The sequence below is a fragment of the Carettochelys insculpta genome, chromosome 3 (genome assembly GCF_033958435.1).
Source record: "Carettochelys insculpta isolate YL-2023 chromosome 3, ASM3395843v1, whole genome shotgun sequence".
Taxonomy (NCBI): domain Eukaryota; kingdom Metazoa; phylum Chordata; order Testudines; family Carettochelyidae; genus Carettochelys; species Carettochelys insculpta.
The window spans coordinates 201,942,163-201,963,922 of NC_134139.1; positions in this window are offsets into that span (position 1 = coordinate 201,942,163).

A 21,760-nucleotide genomic window follows, 5' to 3' on the forward strand; every position below is an offset into this window, starting at 1 on the left:
ACTCACATAGATGTGCCAGTGGAGAGGCGATTAGGTTAGAGCGAGGAGCTGAAAGTGCCTGGTTCTGGGGCAGGGGATTGGGTTCTATACATGGGGTGTGCTGTGTAATTATTCCAAGTGCTGAAGTGTGCCACAAGGTGATAAAGGTGGCTCCACACTGATTTAAAGGTCCATCTGCTCATGGGAATAAGGGGACTTCGAAGTAGGCGGGGTCCTTTCAAAAGGGAGCCCCACCTCGACGAGCCGTGTCAATTTCAAAGTGCCGCGGCTGCCCGCATGCTAATGAGGCGCTGAATATGTATTTCAGCACTTCATTAGTAAACTTCGAAATGGCCATTTGCACGGCCATTTCGAAGTTTTTGGCTAGTGTAGACGTAGCCTGGGGGGTCCCACCCCAAAAGGGGGTGGCAAGGCAAGTGCAGGAGGGTCACTCGTAGGGTCACCATCTGTTTGGGTTTTCCCAGCCATGACTTCTTCTTCAGCCCTCTGAGCTCTGTCCGATTGGACTTTGGAAATAGGAAGATGTGTCCATGACTTTTCCTGGCCTTCAGAGCAGGGTGGCTGGAGTGACAGCTGTTCTCAGTCGCCCAGCCTGGCAAGCATTGCCCTTGCCTGCAGCGGTGCAGAAGGGAGGATGGCAATCCCATAGCTGGCTACATTACCTTCTGTGCTGCTGCTGGTGGTGGTGGTACTGACTTCACAGCTGGGCTCCTGCTCTTTCTGGCTGCCCAGCTTGGAAAGTGAAAATGCCACCACCAGCAGCACTGCCACCCAAGCTGGGCACCTCACCAGAGTTCAGGTGCTCTGTGACCATGCATCTCAGAAGGCAGCATTGCCACCTGCAGCAGTGCAGAAAAAAAGGCGGCAAGGCCTCCCTCCCTTTGCACTACAGGTGGCGGCGGTATTGACTTCTGAGCTGGTTGTCCTACCCGCAGCCACCACTCACTGCTCAGAGTGGAAAGCAGTGATGCCCCAGGCAGTGGGAGGAAGGAAGGGTGGTGGTAGCAGACCATGCCACCCTTCCTTCTGCACCACGGCTGGTGGCAGAGTTGCCATCCAGGCTGGGTGCCTGACCAGTTGTCACCACTTCCCAGTCACCCCTCTTAGAAGGCAGTACCATTCCCAGCAGTGGCGCCAAAGGAAGTAGAGAAATCCCATCACCTGCCACCCTTTGTTCTGTGCTGCTGCTGGTGGCAGTGCTGCCTTTCGAGCTAGGTGCCTGGCCAGAGGCTGCCACTCTGCAGCCTCCCAGCTTGGAATTCAGCACTGCCAGCAGCAGCGGCACACATGGAAGGGAGGCGATACTCCCCTGTGCCACCCTTCTTTCCATGTCACTCCTGGTGACAGCTCTGACATTCTTCTTGCCCAGCTTGAAAGGCAGAGCTGCCGCCAGTGGCCATGACTTTGGAGCAGGGCAGGCCCAGAATAGTGGCCACTCGCAAGAAACACAGCTCAGAAGGCCGTGCCGCTGCCAGCAGTGGTGCAGAGGGAAGTGACAATACCGTACCATGCCTCCCTTCCTTCTGTCCTGCTGCTGGCAGTGGTACGGCCAACTGAACTGGGCACATGGACAGTGGCCACGTCTCTGTGGCTCAGAAGCAGCTGCAACACCAGCCGCAGTGCAGAAGGAAGAAAGGAAATACCATATCATTCCAGCCTTCCTCCTGTGCTGTGGCGAGTGGTGTCACTGACTTCTGAGCTGGGTGGCCTGCCAGCAGCCACTGCTCTGCTGCTGCCGAGATCCAAAGACAGTGCCTCCACCAGCAGCAGTGCAGAAGGAAAGGCGGTAATAACACACTGTGCCACCCTTCCTTCTGCGCTATGCCTGGCGGTGATGTTGACTTCTGAGCTGGGAGCCCTACCCGCAGCTGCCGCTCTCTGGCTGCTCTGTGTAGAAAGCAGTGCAGCCCCCAGAACTGGCACAGAAAAGAGCATTGTAATACCACACCAGGCTGCACATCCTTCTGCTCTGCTCTTGGTAGCAGTCCTGACTTCCAAGCAGAGTGCTGTGGCCACTCACAGGTGGGATGTTATTAGATTTTAATGTGAATGAGCAAAACAGTGTTGCCACCAGTGTCCTGTGTCTGCACCAAATCTTAAGCTACGTGGGCCAAGCAAGATGTTTACTGGAAGCTGATGATTCGCTGAATCTTTTTATACGGCTTATGTTTGTATCAATTTAATATGTGAAGTTATAAGTATTGGTCCTTCACAAAAAAAGCAGTCCTGTAGCACTTTAAAGACTACCAAAATAATTTATTAGCTGATGAGCTTTCATGGAACAGACCCACTTCTTCAGAGCTGTAATCAGTTTACTTCCATCAGAATTTCCAGCTCTGAAGAAGACGGTCTGTCCCATGAAAGCTCATCAGCTAATAAATTATTTTGTCACTCTTTAAAGTGCTACAGGACTGCTCTTTTGTTTTGTGAAGATACGGACTAATACTCTGTAAATATTGGCTCTGAGCTTGTAGTTGAAATTTTTGTTCCTGGGAGACTGCAATCAGAGGTACGGCAGCCAGCTTGGTTTACCAGGGAAATCCTTGGCAAGCTTAAATTCAATAAGGATGCTTATAAGAAGCGGAAAGTTGGACAGATGACTAATGAGGACTGTAAATGTATTGCTTGAGAATGCAAGGGAATAATCAGTAAGGTGAAAACACATTTGGAATTGCAGCTAGCAAAGAATGTGAAGGATAACAAGAAAGGTTTCTACAGGCATGTCAACAATAAGAGGATGATCAGGGACAGTGTGGGACCATTATGAGGGAGGTAACCTGGTGACAGATGATGTCAGAAAAACTGATGCACTCAACATCTTTTTTTGTCTCAGTCTTCATGGACAAAGTCAGCTCCCAGACTACTGCACTAGGCAATGCACTATGGGAAGGAGGCAGGTAGGCTTCAGCGGGGAAAGAAGGGGTAAAGAACTATTTAGAAAATCTAGACATAGACAAATCCATGGGTCTGGATTTAATGCATCCAATGGTACTGAGGGAATTGGCAAATGTCATTGCAGAGCCTTTGGCCATTTTCTTTGAAAATTTATGGGAGCCAGAATATGCCCCATATGATTGGAAAAAGGCAAATGTAGTGCTCATCTTTAAAAAAGGAAAGAAGGACAATCCAGAGATGGGTCAGCCACCATGGTCCCCAGAAAAATCATGGAGGGGATCCTCAAGGCATCCATTTTGAAGCACTTGGTAATGTACTAGACAATATTGACCTCCTGTGGTCTGGCAAATCCCCTCATTTGACACCAACCAGGTCCCGAAGGTGCTGGATGAGAGAGGTTCAACCTGGACTCCAGAGACTTTTAAGATAGCAGCCTACTTCACCTCTGCTGCAAGCTGCATCAAGATCTTTGCGATTGGTGTGTGTAATCTGACTACTTTAACAATTGTCTTCTCATCACAGTCTTTCTTTTTAGCAGCTTCTCTCTCCAGTTCAGCATTCTCTTCCTTTGCTTTTAAACAAAGGTCTGCAAACTCTTTTTCATAATCTAAATCCACTTTCATCACTGCCTCCTTCCCTCTGACTGCTTCTGCAGCATCACTGACCACTAACAAAGATCTCTGTTTTTGATTAGTAGCTCCCTTTCTAAAGGTGATTCCTTTTTTATAGCACAAACCTTCCAGGGCCCTTTTTACTAAGGCCCTCATACTGTTGCTGACTCATTGCAGCTGCACTTGAACCAATAAAATGTTCAAATCCAAAATGCAAAGTTAGAATAGTGGGGAGCCCTGATCCAAGGCTCAGTTGACCTGGTTCTGTGGACACAAGCCTGACTAGGCCACTGTAACCTTGGAGGTTTTTCCAGGCACTGCTGAAAGGACCAAATCAGGGCAAAGTGCTTAAAACAGGGCTACTTACAGCCCAAGACTGGTGATCCTCCACTATAAGGCTCAGAAGCAGCCCCACCACTATCAGCAGCACAGAAAGAAGGGAGGCAATGCCATATCATTCCAGCCCTTCTTCTGTGCTGTGGCTAGGGATGGCACTGACTTCTGAGCAGGGTGACCTGCCAGCGGCCACTGCTCTGCTGCTGCCCAGTTCCAAAGGTAGTGCCGCAGCCAGCAGCAGTGCAGATGGAAGGGTCACAATACCGTACCATGCCACCCTCCCTGTTGTGCTGCTGCTGGCCATGGTGCAGCCCTCCAAACTGGGTGCCCAGACAGTGGCAGCTGCTCTCCACCCATCCAGCTTGGAAGGCCAGGAAAAATCACAGCCAGTTTTTAATATTTCCACAATCTGCCCAGAGGAAGATTTGAGGACCAAGGAGGAGGTCTCATCTCGGAAAACCCGGATGGCTGGTGACCTTACTCACAACCCCGCTACACTCACCTTGTGACCCCCTTTTGGGGTGGGAGCCCCAGTTGGAGACAGGCTGCACTTGAGGGGTTCCCCAATGACCCTGAAGTCCAACATGGCCAAAAGTTTCTGGCAGACCATTTCCCACAACTCCCACTGACCCGGGCACAGATAGGTTCCTTCCAAATTCACCTGCATTCTGGGCAGTGCCACAGCCCGAGGTTGCACAAACTGGTCAATTTCATGCCTTTAGATGTTTAACTGTGAAATTTTAGGAAGTGCTCACCCTGCAAGTCCTGACTTAAGCTGAGATTGTGCAGGGGGTGGGGGCAGGGGGACATTGTTTGCAAAGTTGTTGTGGGGAGGGGTCCCCAGAATGCCACCTTCACTTCTGTGCTGCCCTCAGGGTAGGGCTCGACAGGCCTATGGATGAGGAGTTTGAGGGGCAACGGCCTCCGGGCTCCTTTGAAATGCCACAGCAGCGCTGCTTCAGCTGCCCACAGCTGTAAGCGTTGGTGGGGGGCATCACTACAGACTGGGCTGTGCTGATGGCTGACTGCCCTTGGCCCCGCCCTTCCAATCTTGGCCCTGCCCCTTCAGATCTGGGCCTCCCTCCCACCACAGGGCTCACAGTGGTCGTCAGCGGGCTGGAGCTAGAGTCGGTGCCCCCCTTGTTTCTGCACTGCCTCTCAGGGTGGCTCTGATCTCCCCTCCAAGAGTGGTTGTGCTGGGGAAAGACAACTCCTGTCCCTCCCCGGCCCGGCCAGAGGAGCAGATTCCCTGCCGCACGGGGAGATCCGATTTCATAGCGCAGGGCAGGTTTCACAGCCCGGTACCATTTTACACAGCTGTGAATTTGGTCGGACCCTTCTCAGAGAGTCTCAGGGACCTTTTTTTCCGCTCGTGGTCTGCACTGGGTGGTCGTCTCCATGGGAATTGTCTGGCCCTGGAACAGCCACCAAGGGGAGTTCTTCACTTCATTGTATTTCCTGTTCCTTTTCAATCCAGCATCATGGACTAAGGGGCTGGCAGGCCGCACTCGGGTTCTGGTGAGAAAGGTGGGGGAGGAGGAGGGGGAGGAGGAGGAGGTCCTCTTGGTCTTTTCAAGTCTTCAGTCCATCCACGTGACACAGCCTCTGTCTCGCTCCTCTTCCCCTCCCTGGATGGCGGATTTCAGCATCAGCGGCCCTGGCCCTGTTTTTAACCTTCAGTGCTCCTGGCCACTGGGCCAGCAGATTTGACTTCAAAGTTAGATGCTGTACCCACTGCATTGTGCCCTCCCACCACCACGTCAGCACAGCGTGTGCTGGACAGCCACTTCCCTGCTGCTGTAGCATGGAGGACAGAGGTCACGGTCCCTGCCTGGGGCAGCAGCAGCAGCCCCATTGTACAGGTGGGCAAAATGAGGCACAGCAATGAAGAAGCACTTGCCTACAGGCCTTTGCCAGCCTCTGTAATGAAATTCATGGGTGGTTTCAGGGCTGACCCAGGCTGACCTCAGGGCCTCTGCCGGCTTCATGACTTACCCGGAAGCATGCAGTGAAAGCGGAGGGCACTCCAGCCCTAGCCCTTGGTAAGCTGGCGAGATAGTCCTGTTCCCTGAATGCTAACAACAGCCTTGGTCAGCCCATACTTGCCAACCACAGACTAGCCCCGAGGAGCAACTTAGATATGTCAGTGGTGTGAGCACCGGCCTGCTAAACCCAGGCTTGTGAGCTCAGTTTTTGAGGAGGCCATTTAGAGATGTAGGACAAATAGATTAAAAATAAACCTGTCAGGGATGGTGCTTGGTCCTGCCAAGAGGGCAGGTGACTGGACTCGATGACCTCCTGAGGTCCCTTCCAGTTCTATGAGAGGCATATCTCCATTTATTATTATATACAGGGCAAAATTCTCTGCCAGGGTAAATGGGCTATGCTCCCCCACAGTCCATGAAGGATCCCTAAGCATCTGCCACATTCATGAAATCATACAATACTAGAACTGGAAGAGACCTCAGCAGGTCATCAGATCCTGTCTCCTGCCCTCACTGCAGGACCAAGCCCCATATCGATCATTCCTGTTAGATGTTTATCCAACCTGTTCTTAAATAGCTCCAATGATGAAGATTCTACAACCACCCCAGGCAATTTATTCCAGTACTTAAACCCTGACAGGGAATTTTTCCAAAGCTATGTGTACATGGCACCCCAAACTTGAAGTAAGTGACGCGATTCATGCTGTGTATCTGATTTTGAATTAATGTGCTATTTTGAAGCATCCCTTACTCCTTCTGAAGCAGCATGCCTGTTATCTCAGAAAATTGTGAAATAACCAGTGCATTTCACAGACATGCAGAAGGTCAGGCAGGCAGCCCCAGCTGAAAGTGAAACTCCCTCTGCCTCTACCTGGAATCAAAATGGCAGTTCAATTGCCAGCAGTTCAAGCACACGCTCACTCACCCAGAGATCAGCACTCTCACCTGGTAGCTTCTTCAGCGGCGGGCTCACTTGCTCTCCTCCCTCTTAAACTCCCCTGTCAGCAGCTCCCTGTGCGCTACTCTCCCTGGTCGCTCCTGCCTCTGGAGCCTGCTCGCCTCTCTCAGCTGGCACTGCCTGCCGGACCTTTTGCTTCCTTGATCAGTCAGGGATCCGGACTCTCCAGTGCCTGACGGCAAGAAGAAAGGTCTCCTTCCTGCCTGCCTGACCTTTTGCTTCCTTGATCAGCCTTCCCCTGTGTGACTTATAGGGGGAGGGCCTGAGAGAGGCCAGCAGGCTTAAAAGCCAGAGGCAGGAGCGACCAGGGAGTGTAGCTGACAGGGAGCTGCTGACAGAGGAGTTGAAGAGGGAGTTTGACAGAGGGAGTTTGGCAGAAGGGAGGCCTAGGATGGTCAGGAAGACCCGCAACACCTGTGCCACCACTACTGCTGTCTCTTCCACCTGTGCCTGTAGCCAGACAGACTGCCTGACCATGGATGCCTCTACCCAGACCCTGGTGTGGCCTTGCAAGGACTGTGCCTTGCAAGTTCCAGTTCCAGATATCCAGGCTGGGGGGACCGTTCAGTGTGATAGGTGCCTGCTGGTGGAATCTCTCAGGCAGCAGGTGGGAGAGTTACAGGAGGAGTTGTCCATGTTGAGGAGTATCTGAATCCATGAGCAGTTCCTAGATAGTATTCATCTGGAGTCTGCTGAGGTGACTGTCCCAGTGTACAGGAAGGCTGATAAACCACTGGTAGAGAAAGAGGTAGACCAGGGTGGGCACTGGCAGCTGCACAGAACCCCGCACAGAACCCTCCCGCTGTGGTACTGGAAAACCGTTATGCTGTACTTGCTACAGCAGATGAGTCGCTCAGTACAGAAGAGGAGAAGCCTCGTACCCCCGAGGCTGAGAAGTCTCCTGCCACCGCTGCAAGAAGGAAAGGCAGAGTAGTGGTGGTCGGAGACTCTCTTTTGAGGGGGACGGAGGCACCCATCTGTCGCCCTGACATTTCGGCTCGGGAGGTCTGCTGCCTGCCTGGGGCCCGTATCCGAGATGTTACGGGGGCATTGTCGAGGATTGTCCGGCCCTCAGACTACTATCCCATGCTTCTCATCCATGTGGGCACTAATGATACCGTGAGGTGTAATGCTGAGCAGGTCAAGAGTGACTACAGGGCTCTGGGGGCACGGGTGAAGGGGTTTGGGGCGCAGGTGGTATTCTCTTCAATCCTTCCTGTTGCGGATGGGGCCCAGGCAGAGACAGGTGCATCCTAGAGGTGAATGCCTGGCTGCGTGGATGGTGTCGCCAGGAAGGCTTCAGTTTCTTTGACCACGGGATGCTATTTCAGGAAGGACTGCTAGGCAGAGATGGCGTTCACCTTTCGAGGAGGGGAAAGACCGTATTTAGAAACAGACTTGCTAACCTGGTGAGGATGGCTTTAAACTAGGATTGCCGGGGACAGGGGAGCAAAGCCAGAGAGGGAAAAAAGGGGGGACGTGTTGCCTTATATATAAAAAATGTGCACACTTGGAATGAGGTGGAGATGGACATAGGAGATGGACGTGTTGAGAGTCTGTGGGTTAGTTTAAGAGGGGTAAAAAATGAGGGTGATGTCCTGTTAGGAGTCTACTACAGGCCACCTAACCAGGTGGAAGAGGTGGATGATGCTTTTTTCAAACTAACAAAATCATCCAGAGCCCAGGATTTGGTGGTGATGGGGGACTTTAACTATCCAGATATATGCTGGGACACAAATACAGCGGGGCACAGACTATCCAATAAGTTCTTAGACTGCATTGGAGACAATTTTTTATTCCACAAAGTTGAAAAAGCCACCATGGGAGAAACTGTTCTGGATTTGATTTTGACAAATAAGGAGGACTTGGTTGAGAATTTGAGGGTGGGAGGCTGCTTGGGTGAAAGTGATCATGAAATCATAGAATTCACAATTCTAAGGACTGGTAGGAGGGAAAATAGCAAAATAGAGATGATGGATTTCAGGAAGGCAGATTTTGGTAAACTCAGAGAGCTGGTAGGTAACATCCCATGGGAGAGAAAACTGAGGGGAAAAACAACTGAGGAGAGTTGGCAGTTTTTCAAAGAGACATTATTAAGGGCCCAAAAACAAGCTATTCCCCTATGTAGGAAAGATAGTAAATATGGGCAAAGACCGCCTTGGCTTAACAAGGAGATCTTGCATGATCTCAAACTAAAAAAGGAATCCTATAAAAAATGGAAACTGGGACAAATTACAAAGAATGATCACAGGCAAATAACACAGGAATGCAGGAGTAAAATTAGAAGGGCTAAGGCACAAAATGAGCTCCAACTAGCTACAGGCATAAAGGGTAAGAAGAAGGCCTTTTACAAATATATTAGAAACAAGAGGAAGACCAAGGACAGGGTAGGGCCATTGCTCAGTGAGGAGGGAGAAACAGGAACGGAGAACTTAGAAATGGCAGAGATGCTTAATGACTTCTTTGTTTCAGTCTTCACAGAGAAGTCTGAAGGAATGCCTGACATAGCAAATGCTGGTGGAAAAGGGGTACAGTTAGTTTTTGAAATAAAAAAAGAACAAGATAAAAACAATTTGGAAAAATTAGATGTCTGCAAGTCACCAGGGCCGGATGAAATGCATCCTAGAATCCTCAAGGAGCTGATAGAAGAGGTAGCTGAGCCGTTAGCTCTCATTTTTGGAAAGTCATGGGAGACAGGAGAGATTCCAGAAGACTGGAAGAGGGCAAATATAGTGCCCATCTACAAAAAGGGGAATAGGAACAACCCAGGAAATTACAGGCCAGTCAGCTTAACTTCTGTGCCGGGAAAGGTAGTGGAGCAGGTAGTTAAGGAAGTCATCTGCAAGCACTTGGAAGGTAGTAAAGTGATAGGGAACAGCCAGCATGGTTTCGTAAAAAACAAATCATGTCAAACCAACCTGATAGCTTTTTTTGACATGATAACGAGACTCGTAGATAAGGGAGAAGGAGTGGATGTGGTATAGCGAGACTTTAGTAAAGCATTTGATACGGTCTCGCATAATATTCTTATCGACAAACTAGGCAAGTCCAACTTAAATAAGGCTGCAATAAGGTGGGTGCATAACTGGCTGGCTAATTGTACCCAGAGAGTAGTTGTTAACGGTGCTCAATCCTGCTGGAAAAGCATAACAAGTGGGGTTCCGCAGGGGTCCGTTTTGGGACCAGTTCTGTTCAATATCTTCATTAATGATTTGGATATTGGCATAGAAAGTACGCTTATTAAGTTTGCAGATGATACCAAGCTGGGAGGGGTTGCAACTACCTTGGAGGATAGGGTCATAATTCAGAATGATCTAGATAAATTGGAGAAATGGTCTGAAGTAAACAGGATGAAGTTTAACAAAGATAAATGTAAGGTGCTGCACTGAGGAAGGACTAATCTGTTTCACACATACAGAATGAAAAAAGACTCTCTAGGAAGCAGTACAGAAGAAAGGGATCTAGGGGTTTTAGTAGATCACAAGTTAAATATGAGTCAACAGTGTGATGCTGTTGCAAAAAAAGCAAACATGATTCTGGGATGCATTAGCAGGCGTGTTGTGAACAAGACACGAGAAATCATTCTACCTCTCTACTCTGCGCTGGTTAGGCCTCAGCTGGAATATTGTGTCCAGTTCAGGGCACCCCAATTCAAGAAAGATGTGGAGAAATTAGAGAAGGTCCAGCGAAGAGCAACTAGAATGATAAAAGGTCTGGAGAACATGACTTATGAAGAAAGGCTGAAAGAACTGGGCTTGTTTAGCTTGGAAAAAAGAAGATTGAGGGGGGACATGATAGTGGTTTTCAGATATTTTAAAGGGCGTCATAAGGAGGAGGGAGAACACTTGTTCTTCTTGGCCTCTGAGGAGAGAACAAGAGGCAATGGACTTAAGCTGCAGCAAAGGAAGTTTAGGCATCTCGCTGGATGAACTGTGGTAATATCACTCCCACCATAGTAACTGACCTTTCAAGTACTGACTACTTTATTACTAGTTACTGACTTCACCTAAATACAACAAACACCGGATTAGACAACTTACCTTAAAATGACTACTGGACTTGACTACCTACTTTGAATAAAGACTACCGGACTTGTCATCTTTTATTTAACTTTGTATCGGTCGGGCCTAAAGGCCCAGGCCAGGTTTTCCTATGTAATATAAATGTAAAGATTAACGTTAAATAGTATTATTGGTACTGATAGTATTAAGATGAATAAGTAGTATGGACAATTAAAATATAGATGAATAAGTAGCATAAGGATTATTGATTACCCCATCCTAACCTTCTTGTTCAAATTCGCTTGCTACCTCCGCGGGTAGGGAGTAGCTCCCCTGCCCGCGTAACTTTTATTTATTAGTTATTTATTGTTTTCCGAGTTTATATATAATAATTGAAGATGACGGGATGTGGTACCACCCACTTGTCCAGTGGCTTGAGAATCTGAACACCTAATTTAATTTCCCCACTCTCTTTAATCGATGTATATTTTTATTTATGGGTATAGTAAGGGACAGCATGATAGATTAGAGACTAGTTCAATATAGCACAGCATAATACAATATAGATAGCGTTAATAGATAGTTGTACTTAATAAACACAGCGAGTTTGTTTGCACTAGCATTCTCTTGTCCCGGATTTTTCCTTTCTCTCGCTCCCTCCATCTCCGCTAGCTCCTTCCCCCCGCGTGCTATCTGGGCGGGGTCACGTGCATCTCCCCGGGCGGAGCTCTCACATACTGTCCGCCGGTGGGGTCGCAGCAGGGTCTGACCGGGTCCTTGGGATACCCCAGGAGGGCCTCGGCCCCCCTCATCAGCTACGCACCCATTCGACCACCTATCCTCGTTTCATCTTACCATCACCGTCCAGACGATATCGCGTGGCGGCACTCTGGCAATTTCCCTCATTTGGCACCAATGAGGTCTCAGAGTAGCTGGATGAGAGAGGTTCAACCTGTACTCCAGAGACTTTTAAAATAGCAGCCTACTTCACCTCTGCTGCAAGCCGGCATCAAGATCTTCGAGACTGGTGTATGTGATTTGATTGCTTTAACAATTTTCCTGTCAACATATTCTCTGTTTTTAGCAGTTTCTCTCTCCAGTTCAGCATTCTCTTCCTTTGCTTTCAAACAAAGATCTGCACGTTCTTTTTTCATAACCAAAATCTGCTTTCTTCATTGCCTCCTTCTCTCTGACTGTTTCTGCAGTATCTATGGCCACTTGCAAAGATTTCATTTTTTGATTAGTACACTCATCCCTCACTAAACAAAAGTACTTTACTAATGAGTACTTGCTAAAAAGGGGAACATACCTACCTACCTTTATTCACTATATGAGTGAACTTCCCCCGCTTCTATGAGCAGAGTCCCTGGCCAGGGGCAGGGAGACCCAGAGCCCTGCGGCTGGAGCTTTCTCCCTCCATTCCCTCAGACATGCAGCTGTCGCTCTCTTGAGTTTTCGCCTGCGAGCAGAAATTTTGGAACCGATTGTGCTCGTATAGCGAGGGATGAGTGTACCTCTCTTTCTCAAGGTGATTCCTGTTTTAAAACACAAACCTTCCAGGACGTCCTTTACTAAGGCCCTCATACTGTTGCTGACTCATTGCAACTACACTTTTAACAATAAAACTCTCTAATGCAAAGTTCAAATTTAGAATAGCGGGGGGCCCTGATCCAAGGTTCAGTTGACCTGGTTCTGTGGATGGAAGCAAGACTAGGCCACTGTAATCTTGGTGTTTTTTCCAGGCACTGCTGAGAGGACCAAATCAGGGCACATTGCTTAAAACAGGGCTACTTCCAGCCCGAGGCTGGGGTCAGGGCAACACTGGGAGACAAGATCAAATCAATGTCTTAGATGCCTATGCACAAACGCAAGAAGTGTGGGTAACAAGCAGGAAGAACTCGAAGTGCTAATAAATAAATATAACTGTGAGATCATTGGCATCACAGAAACTTGGGGGGATAATACACGTGATTGGAATTTTGGTATGGAGGGGTACAGCTTGCTCAGGAAGGATAGATGGGGAAAAAGGGAGGAGGTGTTCCATTAGATATTAAACATGTACCCACTTGGACTGAGGTGGAGACGGACATGAGAACCTGCTGTGTTGAGAATGTCTGGGGTTAGGCTAAAAGGGGTTATAAGCAAGGGTGATGCCCTGCTCGGAGTCTCCTACAGGCCACCTACCTAGGAGGATGAGGCTTTTTCAAAAGAACTGACACAATTATCCAGGGCCCAGGCTTTGGTGGTGATGGGGAACTTCAACTATCCAGATACATGTTGGGCAACTAACACAATGGGGCAGAGACTGTCCAATAAGTTCTTGGACTGCATTGGAGACAACTTTTTATTTCAGAAGGCTGAAAAATCTAGCAGTGGGGGGCGGCGGGGGAGCTGTCCTAGATTTGATTTTAACAAATAGGGAGGAACTGATTGAGAATTTGAAAGAGGAAGGCAGCTTGGGTAAAAGTGATCATGAAATCACAGAGTTCACAATTTTAAGGAAGGGTAGAAGGGAAAAGAGCAAAACAGAGAGAATAGATTTCAGGAAGGGAGATTTTGGTAAACTCAGAGAGCTGGTAGGTGAGGTCCCATGGGAAGCAAAACTCAGGGGAAAAACCAGCAGAGGAGAGTTAGCCGTTTTTCAAAGGGAAATTACGAAGGGCCAAAAGCAAGCTATCCCGCTGTGTGGGAAAGATAGAAACTATGGCAAAAGACCGCCTTGGTTTAACCAGGACAGCTGGCATGATCTCCAAATAAAAAAGGAATCATCTAAAAAATAGAAACTAGGACAAATGAAAAGGCTGAAAATAGGCAAACAACACTGCAATACAGGGGCAAGATTAGAAAGGCAACAGCAAAAAATGAGCTAAAACTAGCTACAGGCCTAAAGCAAAACAAGACGACTTTTTATAAAAACATGAAAAGAAGGAGGAAGACCAAGGACAGGGTAGGTCCATTGCTCAGTGAGGTGGTGGAGGAGACTGTGCTTTTCTACAAGAAGCAATGGTTTAAGTCAGGCTACATTTGAGCAGGGCTAGCCACTGACAGGATCACCATATAAAAACGGGGCCATCCCTGAGAGGGAGAGTATCTGTAGCAGTATCTATCAAGTCATGTTGTGTTACTGTGTTGTAGTATAACAAGGACATGAATCCAACGTGAGTGGGTAGATACTGATATAGATACACTCCCTCTTCGAGGTGGCCTCTTTTTTGAAAGTCAGATACGATAATCCTACCCAAACCTCCCCAGAGGCTGTCCAGGGTTACAACACAGCCATATAAGGCAGGTTTGGTGTGGTGGAGACCTCACAAAGGGGATAGAAGGTGGAGGTGGTGACATCACCTCCTGATCCTGATATAAGCCAGGGTCAGGACAGAGGCACAATGCAGAGGCCACCTCTCCAGCAGCAAGACTCCTTCTCAAGGTCTCTCGTTGGGGACTGAGAGAATTAGGAGTGATGTACTTGAGCATGAGCTGGAAACTCGTTGGCGTTTTCTCCTTCCCTATTGCTGATTTTGAGGTCAGCGTTTCGAAGGTAAGAGTCTGGATGCGGAATGGCCAAGCGGGAGTCTCTGGAGTGGGAGGAGGAGGAGGTTTTCCCCAGTTTCCCAGTTGTGATCTATGGCTCTTCCTTTTTTGCAGGCACTGCAGAAGGCCTTTGTCTGACCAGAGGGATGTCATGGTGGGGAACTTGCTGGGGGGAAGTCCCCAGACAGAGATGGTCTCCAATGCATCTTGGAGGTGAGCACGGTCAGCAGTGGCAGGGGGCAGGTTCACTTTCCATTCAGAGGGGAAGTGGGAAAGAGAGAGTTATGCAAGGCCTTTTCTCCTTCAGTGACAGGGGAAGGGGTTGGGAATTTCATGTTAGGGCCCTGGCTGTGTTTGGGCATGAGAGTCTAACGGTTAAAGGAATCCAATCACATGCCCAAATTGCTAGTCCTTCCAGGCTTGTGGCAGAGGAGGGAGCATCAGTAGAGCGAGTGACACCTTTCCATAGCCATCTCACTGGGCCACGTTCCCCAGCATTTGGTGCAAACCGAGAACAATGGCTACAACAACGCTTTGTAGGTTCATCTGACAATCCAATAAGATCCAAGAAGGCCCTGTCCACGTCCCTTTACTCTAGGGCTCCTTGGGGGCCGAAAGAGCTGAGGATCTAGCTCTAGTTCTTTCCGCATGGTGTCTTCAGAAGAGGGACTCGAGGAGAAAGACTGCTGACCTCGGGGTGATTGGGAGCTGATGGTACAATGCTAATGGAGCCCCCCAACCCCTCCTTCCTTTCTTTTAGAAGTCAGCACAGCTCCCCAGACTAGAGAACTTGGTGATAAGCTGTGACTGTCCATACCCCAGCCAAGGACATCTACCGGCTGACCTGGGAGGAGATTTTCCGACTCTGCAAGGGCTGCTAGAGCAGAGATAACCCCAAAGAGAAAAGGGGCCCAATAGAAAAGTGATTCTGACAAAACCCAGAAGTCGCTGAAGCTCCATCCTGTCACCTCCATTGGGGAGGAAGAGGAGAGAGACATGGTCGTGCGGAGGCTCCATCTGATCCTGTGACTTCCATTGGGGAGGCAGAGGAGAGACAAATGGTCCTTCAGAGTCTTCATCTGACCTGTCACCTCCATTGGGGAGGAAGAGAAGAGAGACATGGTCGTCCGGAGGCTCCATCTGATCCTGTGACTTCCATTGTGGAAGAATACAATAGATACATGGTCCTCCAGAGTCTCCATCTGACCTGTAACCTCCATTGGGGAGGAAGAGAAGAGACACATGGTCCTCCAGAGTCTCCATCTGACCTGTAACCTCCATTGGGGAGGAAGAGAAGAGAGACATGGTCCTCCAGAGACTCCATCTGACCTGTAACCTCCATTGGAGAGGAAGAGAAGAGAGACATGGTCCTCCACCCCATCTGATCCTGTGACCTCCATTGCGGAGGAAGAGAAGAGTGATGTCGTCCTCCAGAGGCTCCATCTGAGCTGTGACCTCCATTGGGGAGGAAGAGAAGAGAGACATGGTCCTCCACCCCATCTGATCCTGTGACCTCCATTGCGGAGGAAGAGAAGAGTGATGTCGTCCTCCAGAGGCTCCATCTGAGCTGTGACCTCCATTGGGGAGGAAGAGAAGAGAGACATGGTCCTCCACCCCATCTGATCCTGTGACCTCCATTGCGGAGGAAGAGAAGAGTGATGTCGTCCTCCAGAGGCTCCATCTGAGCTGTGACCTCCATTGGGGAGGAAGAGGGGCGACATGGTCCCCTGGCTCCATCCGAGGCAAGGCCCTGACCTAATCCAGCCAGCAGAGACCCACAAGGAGGAAGTTGTGGGAAATGGTAAGCCATGTTGGACCTCGGGGTCATTGTGGAATCTCCAAGTGCAGCCTTTCTCCCACTGGGTGTCCCAACCCGGGAAGGGGTGGCATGGCCGGAGTAGGACAGTCGCGAGCGGGCTCACCACCGTGCAGGCTTTCCCAGGCATGACCTCTTCTTCGGTCCTCAGATCTCCCTCCGGGCCGATCTTGGGAATCTTGGAAAATGTCCATGATTTTTCATGGCCTTCCCAGCTGGGTGGCTGGAGAGCAGTGGTCACTGTCTGGGCACTCAGGTCGAATGGCAGCGCTGCCGCCAGCAGCAGCCCAGAAGGACGGGCGGCACGGTCTGATTTGGACTGCCCCTCTTTCTCCTGCACTGCTGCTGGTGGCGGCGCTGTTTTGGAAGTGGGGGGCAGCAGAGCAGTGACCGCTGGCAGGCCATTCCGTTCAGAAGTCAGTGCCGCCACTAGCAAGAGCACAGAAGGAAGGTTGGAAGGATGTGCTATTGCCTTCCTTCCCTCTGCACTGATGCTGGTGCTGGGGCTGTCTTCCAAACGGGGTGGTCAGGGAGTGGGTGCAACTGGCCAGGCACCCAGCTCAGGAGGCAGCACTATCACCAAGAGCAGCACAGCTGTCCTTCCGTCTGTGCCACTGCTGGTGGTAGTGCTGTGTTCCAGTAGGGCAGCTGGAAAGGCAGTGCCACCCCCAGCACTGGTGCAGAAGGAAGGGTGGCATCCTATGCTATTGTCTCCCTTCCTTCTCTACTCCTGCTGGGAGCAGCACTGCCTTGTAAGGGGAGTGGCTGGGAATCAGAGGGGTGTAGCTGGGAATTCGTGGGAATCAGTAGCTGGGCATTGGTGGGAATGAGAGGGGGCGTGGTTAGTGGTTACTGGTAGAACATCCAGCTCAGAAGTCAGTGCCACCACCAGCAGCAGCGCAGGAGGAAGAGTGAGGTGGTACTTTCTTGCCATCCTTCCTTCTGCACTGCTGCTGGCCGTGGCACTGCTTTCTCGGCTGGGCGGGTGAGAGCAGCTGCCCCTCCAGCCACCCAGCTGGGAAGGCCAGGAGAAATCATGCACATTTTCCGATTTCCAAAGTCCACCTGGACAGAGATGAGAGGACTAGGGAAGAGGTCATGTCTAGGGAAACCCACACGGATGGCGACCCTGCGAGCGACCCTCCTGCTCTGGTCTTGCCACTCCCCTCTGGGGTGGGACCCCCAGTGTGAGAACTGCTGTACTTGGGGATTCCTCTACGACCCCGAGTTCCAACATGGCTGCAGGCGATCGGCGTCTATTTCCCACAACTTCCACAGGGGGTGGCTGGATTGTCAGGGCTGACGTGGATGGATGGAGCCTTAGAGGACCGAAGAGGAGGTCATGTCCAAGAGCCCTCAGGTGCATTGTGCGCCTGTCCAACATTAAAGAGAATTAACCAACTCATTCGTTGTGGGTCTGTTTTTGGGTCTTTGCTCTCTGAGTCTCAAGGATAAATTTGGGTCTTTTTTTTCAGCTTGAGACAGTGGAAGGTAATCTTCCCTACCCAAGGTCTCCGCAATTTTTATTCAATTAAAAACTGATTCCCCACCCCAAACATGGGCTCAGGCAGACCAGAGGATTTTTGCAAAAAGCCACCAGCCAAACACCTGGGAACGACTAGTCTGTTGTAACTCCTGGCCCCCAGATGCCACAGCAGCAACCACTCCACGCCACAGCCCGAGGGAATCACAAGTCCCTTGCCTCCAGGTGCCCCTTGAGTAACCCCTTTATCCCACAGCCAGAGAGAGAACCCAGGAGTGCTTGCCCCCAGATATCCCACCCCTAACCTCTAGACTCCAAAGGCAGGAGGAAGAACCCAGGAGTCCTGGCTTCCAGATTCTGCATCTCCGATCAATGGTGCCTACAGCCATGGGGAGTATGCATGAGTCCTGGCCTCCAGATGCCCCACCTAAACCTAGGCCCACCCTACAGTCATGGGGAGAGAGTCCTGGCCCCCAGCTGCCCCACCTCTCAGCCCTAATCCCCACAGCCAGAGATAGAAAGCAGGAGTCCTTGCCCCCTAGATATGCCACTTTTAACCTGCAGACCTCACAGCCAGTGGGAAAACCCAGGAGTCCTGGGCCCCAGATGTTCCACCTTCAACCACTAGTCCCCACAGCCAGAGGGACATCCCAGGAGTGCTGCCCCACAGAAGGCCCATCTTTTACCACGGATGGCAGCCACAGCCAAGGGGAGACTCCGGGAGTCCAGGCCCCCAGATGTTGCACTTTGATCCAGTGGCCCCACAGACAGGGGAGAACCCAAGAGTCCTGGCCTCCCGATGCCCCACCTCTCCCCTCTACAGCACAGAGCCTGCAGGAGAACCCAGGAGTCCCCTGCAGATGCCCCACCTCTGACCCCTCTAGCCCCCAGCCACAGGGAGAACCCAGATGTCCTGTCCCCCAGATGTGTCACCTTTAGCCTTTAGCCCCCACTGACAGGGGAGAACCCAGGAGTCCTGCTCCACCCCACCCCCCCCACGAGCCCACAGCCAGGGGAAGAACTCCAGGAGTCCTGGCTGCCAGCTCCCCTCCTCTGAAGTCAGTGCTGGAGTGGGGAGGGGGCGTGGCAAGGCCCATTGCCATGGCGACCCTGGTCCTTCATGGAGTCTGAGTGTTACTGACAAGTCCAGGTTACCAAACAACAATGTAGGGAAGAGATTCTGTTGGTTTTCCAATGGTGGGTATTGTGTTTTTCCAGAAATGATCAAACTTTTTATCCCCATGCAGAAAAAATGGTGAATGCCAACATCTTACACTAGAGCAGCATGCCGTGTAGTTACCTCACATGTTCCTCATGGTCAGTGCATCTCACAACTGATTGTAATAATTGTCTATATTTACAAGTGACATTTGCTGACCAGATCAGTGTCACTTTGAAGATTGCGTCTCACTGGCAGCAGAGTGTGTGACTGTAGTTTGCACAGCTCTGTGGGCAGATATCAACATCTATGAATTCCTAAGGCAGGGTTTCTCCATTTGTCAGTTTTGTGTGTACATGAGAGTATCTCCACTGCCTGATAGAGGATTCTAGTTTGTCATGGCTTGACGATATACAAGATTGGTGTGGAGCTAGTCTAGAGAAACTCAGCCACTCTGCACTGGACAGGGAAAGGTGGAAGGAAATAGCGAGGGAGGCATTGCACACCAACAGGCGCTGAACGCATATTTGCTATTGATCAAGACGACGATGATGATGATGAATCTATTCCAACTTTGTTGCAAGCCTGCACAAAGAACTAGGCAATTGGTGTGTGTAATTTGATTGCTTTCACAGTTTTAGTTTCAACTTATTCTTTTTTCCTATTTTTAAGAAATATCTGGATTTTTAGATTCGAAAGAATTGTTTTCTTTTGGAGTGTGTTCTTTTTGGTAAGTAACACAATAATTCAATAGCCACAATGCATGTGAGTATGAGACAGTCATTAATACATAAAATCAAATCATACCTTTTATAACCCCTATTTGAAGAACAGCGCGCACACAGTGATTTGTAATGCGACACGTCTTTACTGCAGGACAGTCACCAACTTTTTATATTTTCCATTTCCTCACTTTCCATGTGTGTTTGTCCCACTCTCATCTTGATTTTCACTGCTGAACCTTCTTTCTCTCCGGAGGACAGTAGGGGGAGCCATCCAACCTTTAAAGATCACATATGATTTGCTCTTTAGATAGGAGTTGTGCATTTTGGGGTTTTTAGACATTTGAGACATTCAACATTTATTGAACATAATCAGGAGAATGATTTATTTTTGTTTACTTTGCAATTATCATGTCAGAAGCCAAAAAGAATTCCTTAAGAGTCACTTGCAGCACTGGAGCAGAGATGGTCCTGAACTGATGAGCTGGATTGAGGACAAAGCTGGAGGAACCTCGGCGTCCTTTGTATACTCTTGCCCGTGTGGAAGGAATTGCATTGTTCCTCCCTGTGTGGAAGCATGTCTGAGATGGAGCTTATTGCATTCGCAGGTCACCTGTTCATAACATCACAGCAGGACACCCAGCTGAGAAGTCAGGGACAGCACCAGTGGTGGTGCAGAGGGAAGCAGTATTAGCATACCATGCCACGTCTCTGTGACTCAGAAGGAACCCCAGCAGCAGTGCAGAAGGCAGGGAAGCGAAGCCATATCGTTCCAGGCTTCCTTCTGTGCTGTGGCTTTTGGTGGCACTGACTTCTGAGCTGGGTGTCCTGCCAGCAGCCACTGCTTTACTGCTACCCAGTTCCAAAGGCAGAGCCACGACCAGCAGCAGTGCAGATGGAAGGGTGAGAATACCGTCCCATGCCACCCTCCCTGCTGTGCTGCTGCTGGTAGGGGTGCTGCCATCTGAACTGTCTGCCCAGGCAGCGGTCACTGCTCTCCAGCCACCCAGCTCGGAAGGCCAGGAAATGTCACAGCCAGTTTTTAAGGTTTCCAAAATCTGCCCAGAGGAAGATTTGAGGACCAAGGAGGAGGTTTTATTTGGGAAAACCCGGATGGCTGGTGATCCTACTCACAACCCCCCCACGCTCATCTTGTGACCCCCTTTTGGGGTGCAAGCCCTAGTTGGAGACAGGCTGCACTTGGGGGGCTCCCCAATGACCCTGAAGTCCAACATGGCCAAAAGTTTCTGGCAGACCATTTCCTACAACACCCACTGACCCGGGGACAGATAGGGCCCTACCAAATTCACCTGTGTTCTGGGCAGTGCCACAGCCCAAGGTTGTACAAATCGGTCAATTTCACGCCTTTAAACATTTACTTGTGAGATTTTAGCAAGTGCTCACCCTGCAGGCCCTGACCTAACCTGGGATTGTGCAGGGGTTGGGGGCAGGGGGACATTGTTTGCAAAGTTGTTGTGGGGAGGGGTCCCCAGAATGCCACTTTCACTGCTGTGCTGCCCTCAGGGTAGGGCTCGACAGGCCTATGGATGAGGAGTTTGAGGGGCAACGGCCTCCGGGCTCCTTTGAAGTGCCACAGCAGCGCTGCTTCAGCTGCCCACAGCTGTAAGGGTTGGTGGGGGGGAGCCCAGTGCCAGAATCTGGATGGCACCGAGAGCTGCCTGCCCTGGCCCTGCCCCTTCCCCTCTTGGCCCTGCCCCTTAGGAGCCAGGTCCCCCTCCCATCTTGCCACATAGCCCACAGTGACTTGCTGTGGCTGGAGCTAGAGTCGGTGCCCCCCTTGTTTCTGCACTGCCTCTCAGGGTGGCTCTGATCTCCCCTCCAAGAGTGGCTGTGCTGGGGAAAGACAACTCCTGTCCCTCCCCGGCCCGGCCAGAGGAGCAGATTCCCTGCCGCACGGGGAGATCCGATTTCATAGCGCAGGGCAGGTTTCACAGCCCGGTACCATTTTACACAGCTGTGAATTTGGTCGGACCCTTCTCAGAGAGTCTCAGGGACCTTTTTTTCCGCTCGTGGTCTGCACTGGGTGGTCGTCTCCATGGGAATTGTCTGGCCCTGGAACAGCCACCAAGGGGAGTTCTTCCCTTCATTGTATTTCCTGTTCCTTTTCAATCCAGCATCATGGACTAAGGGGCTGGCAGGCCGCACTCGGGTTCTGGTGAGAAAGGTGGGGGAGGAGGAGGGGTAGGTAGGGGGAGGAGGAGGAGGTCCTCTTGGTCTTTTCAAGTCTTCAGTCCATCCACGT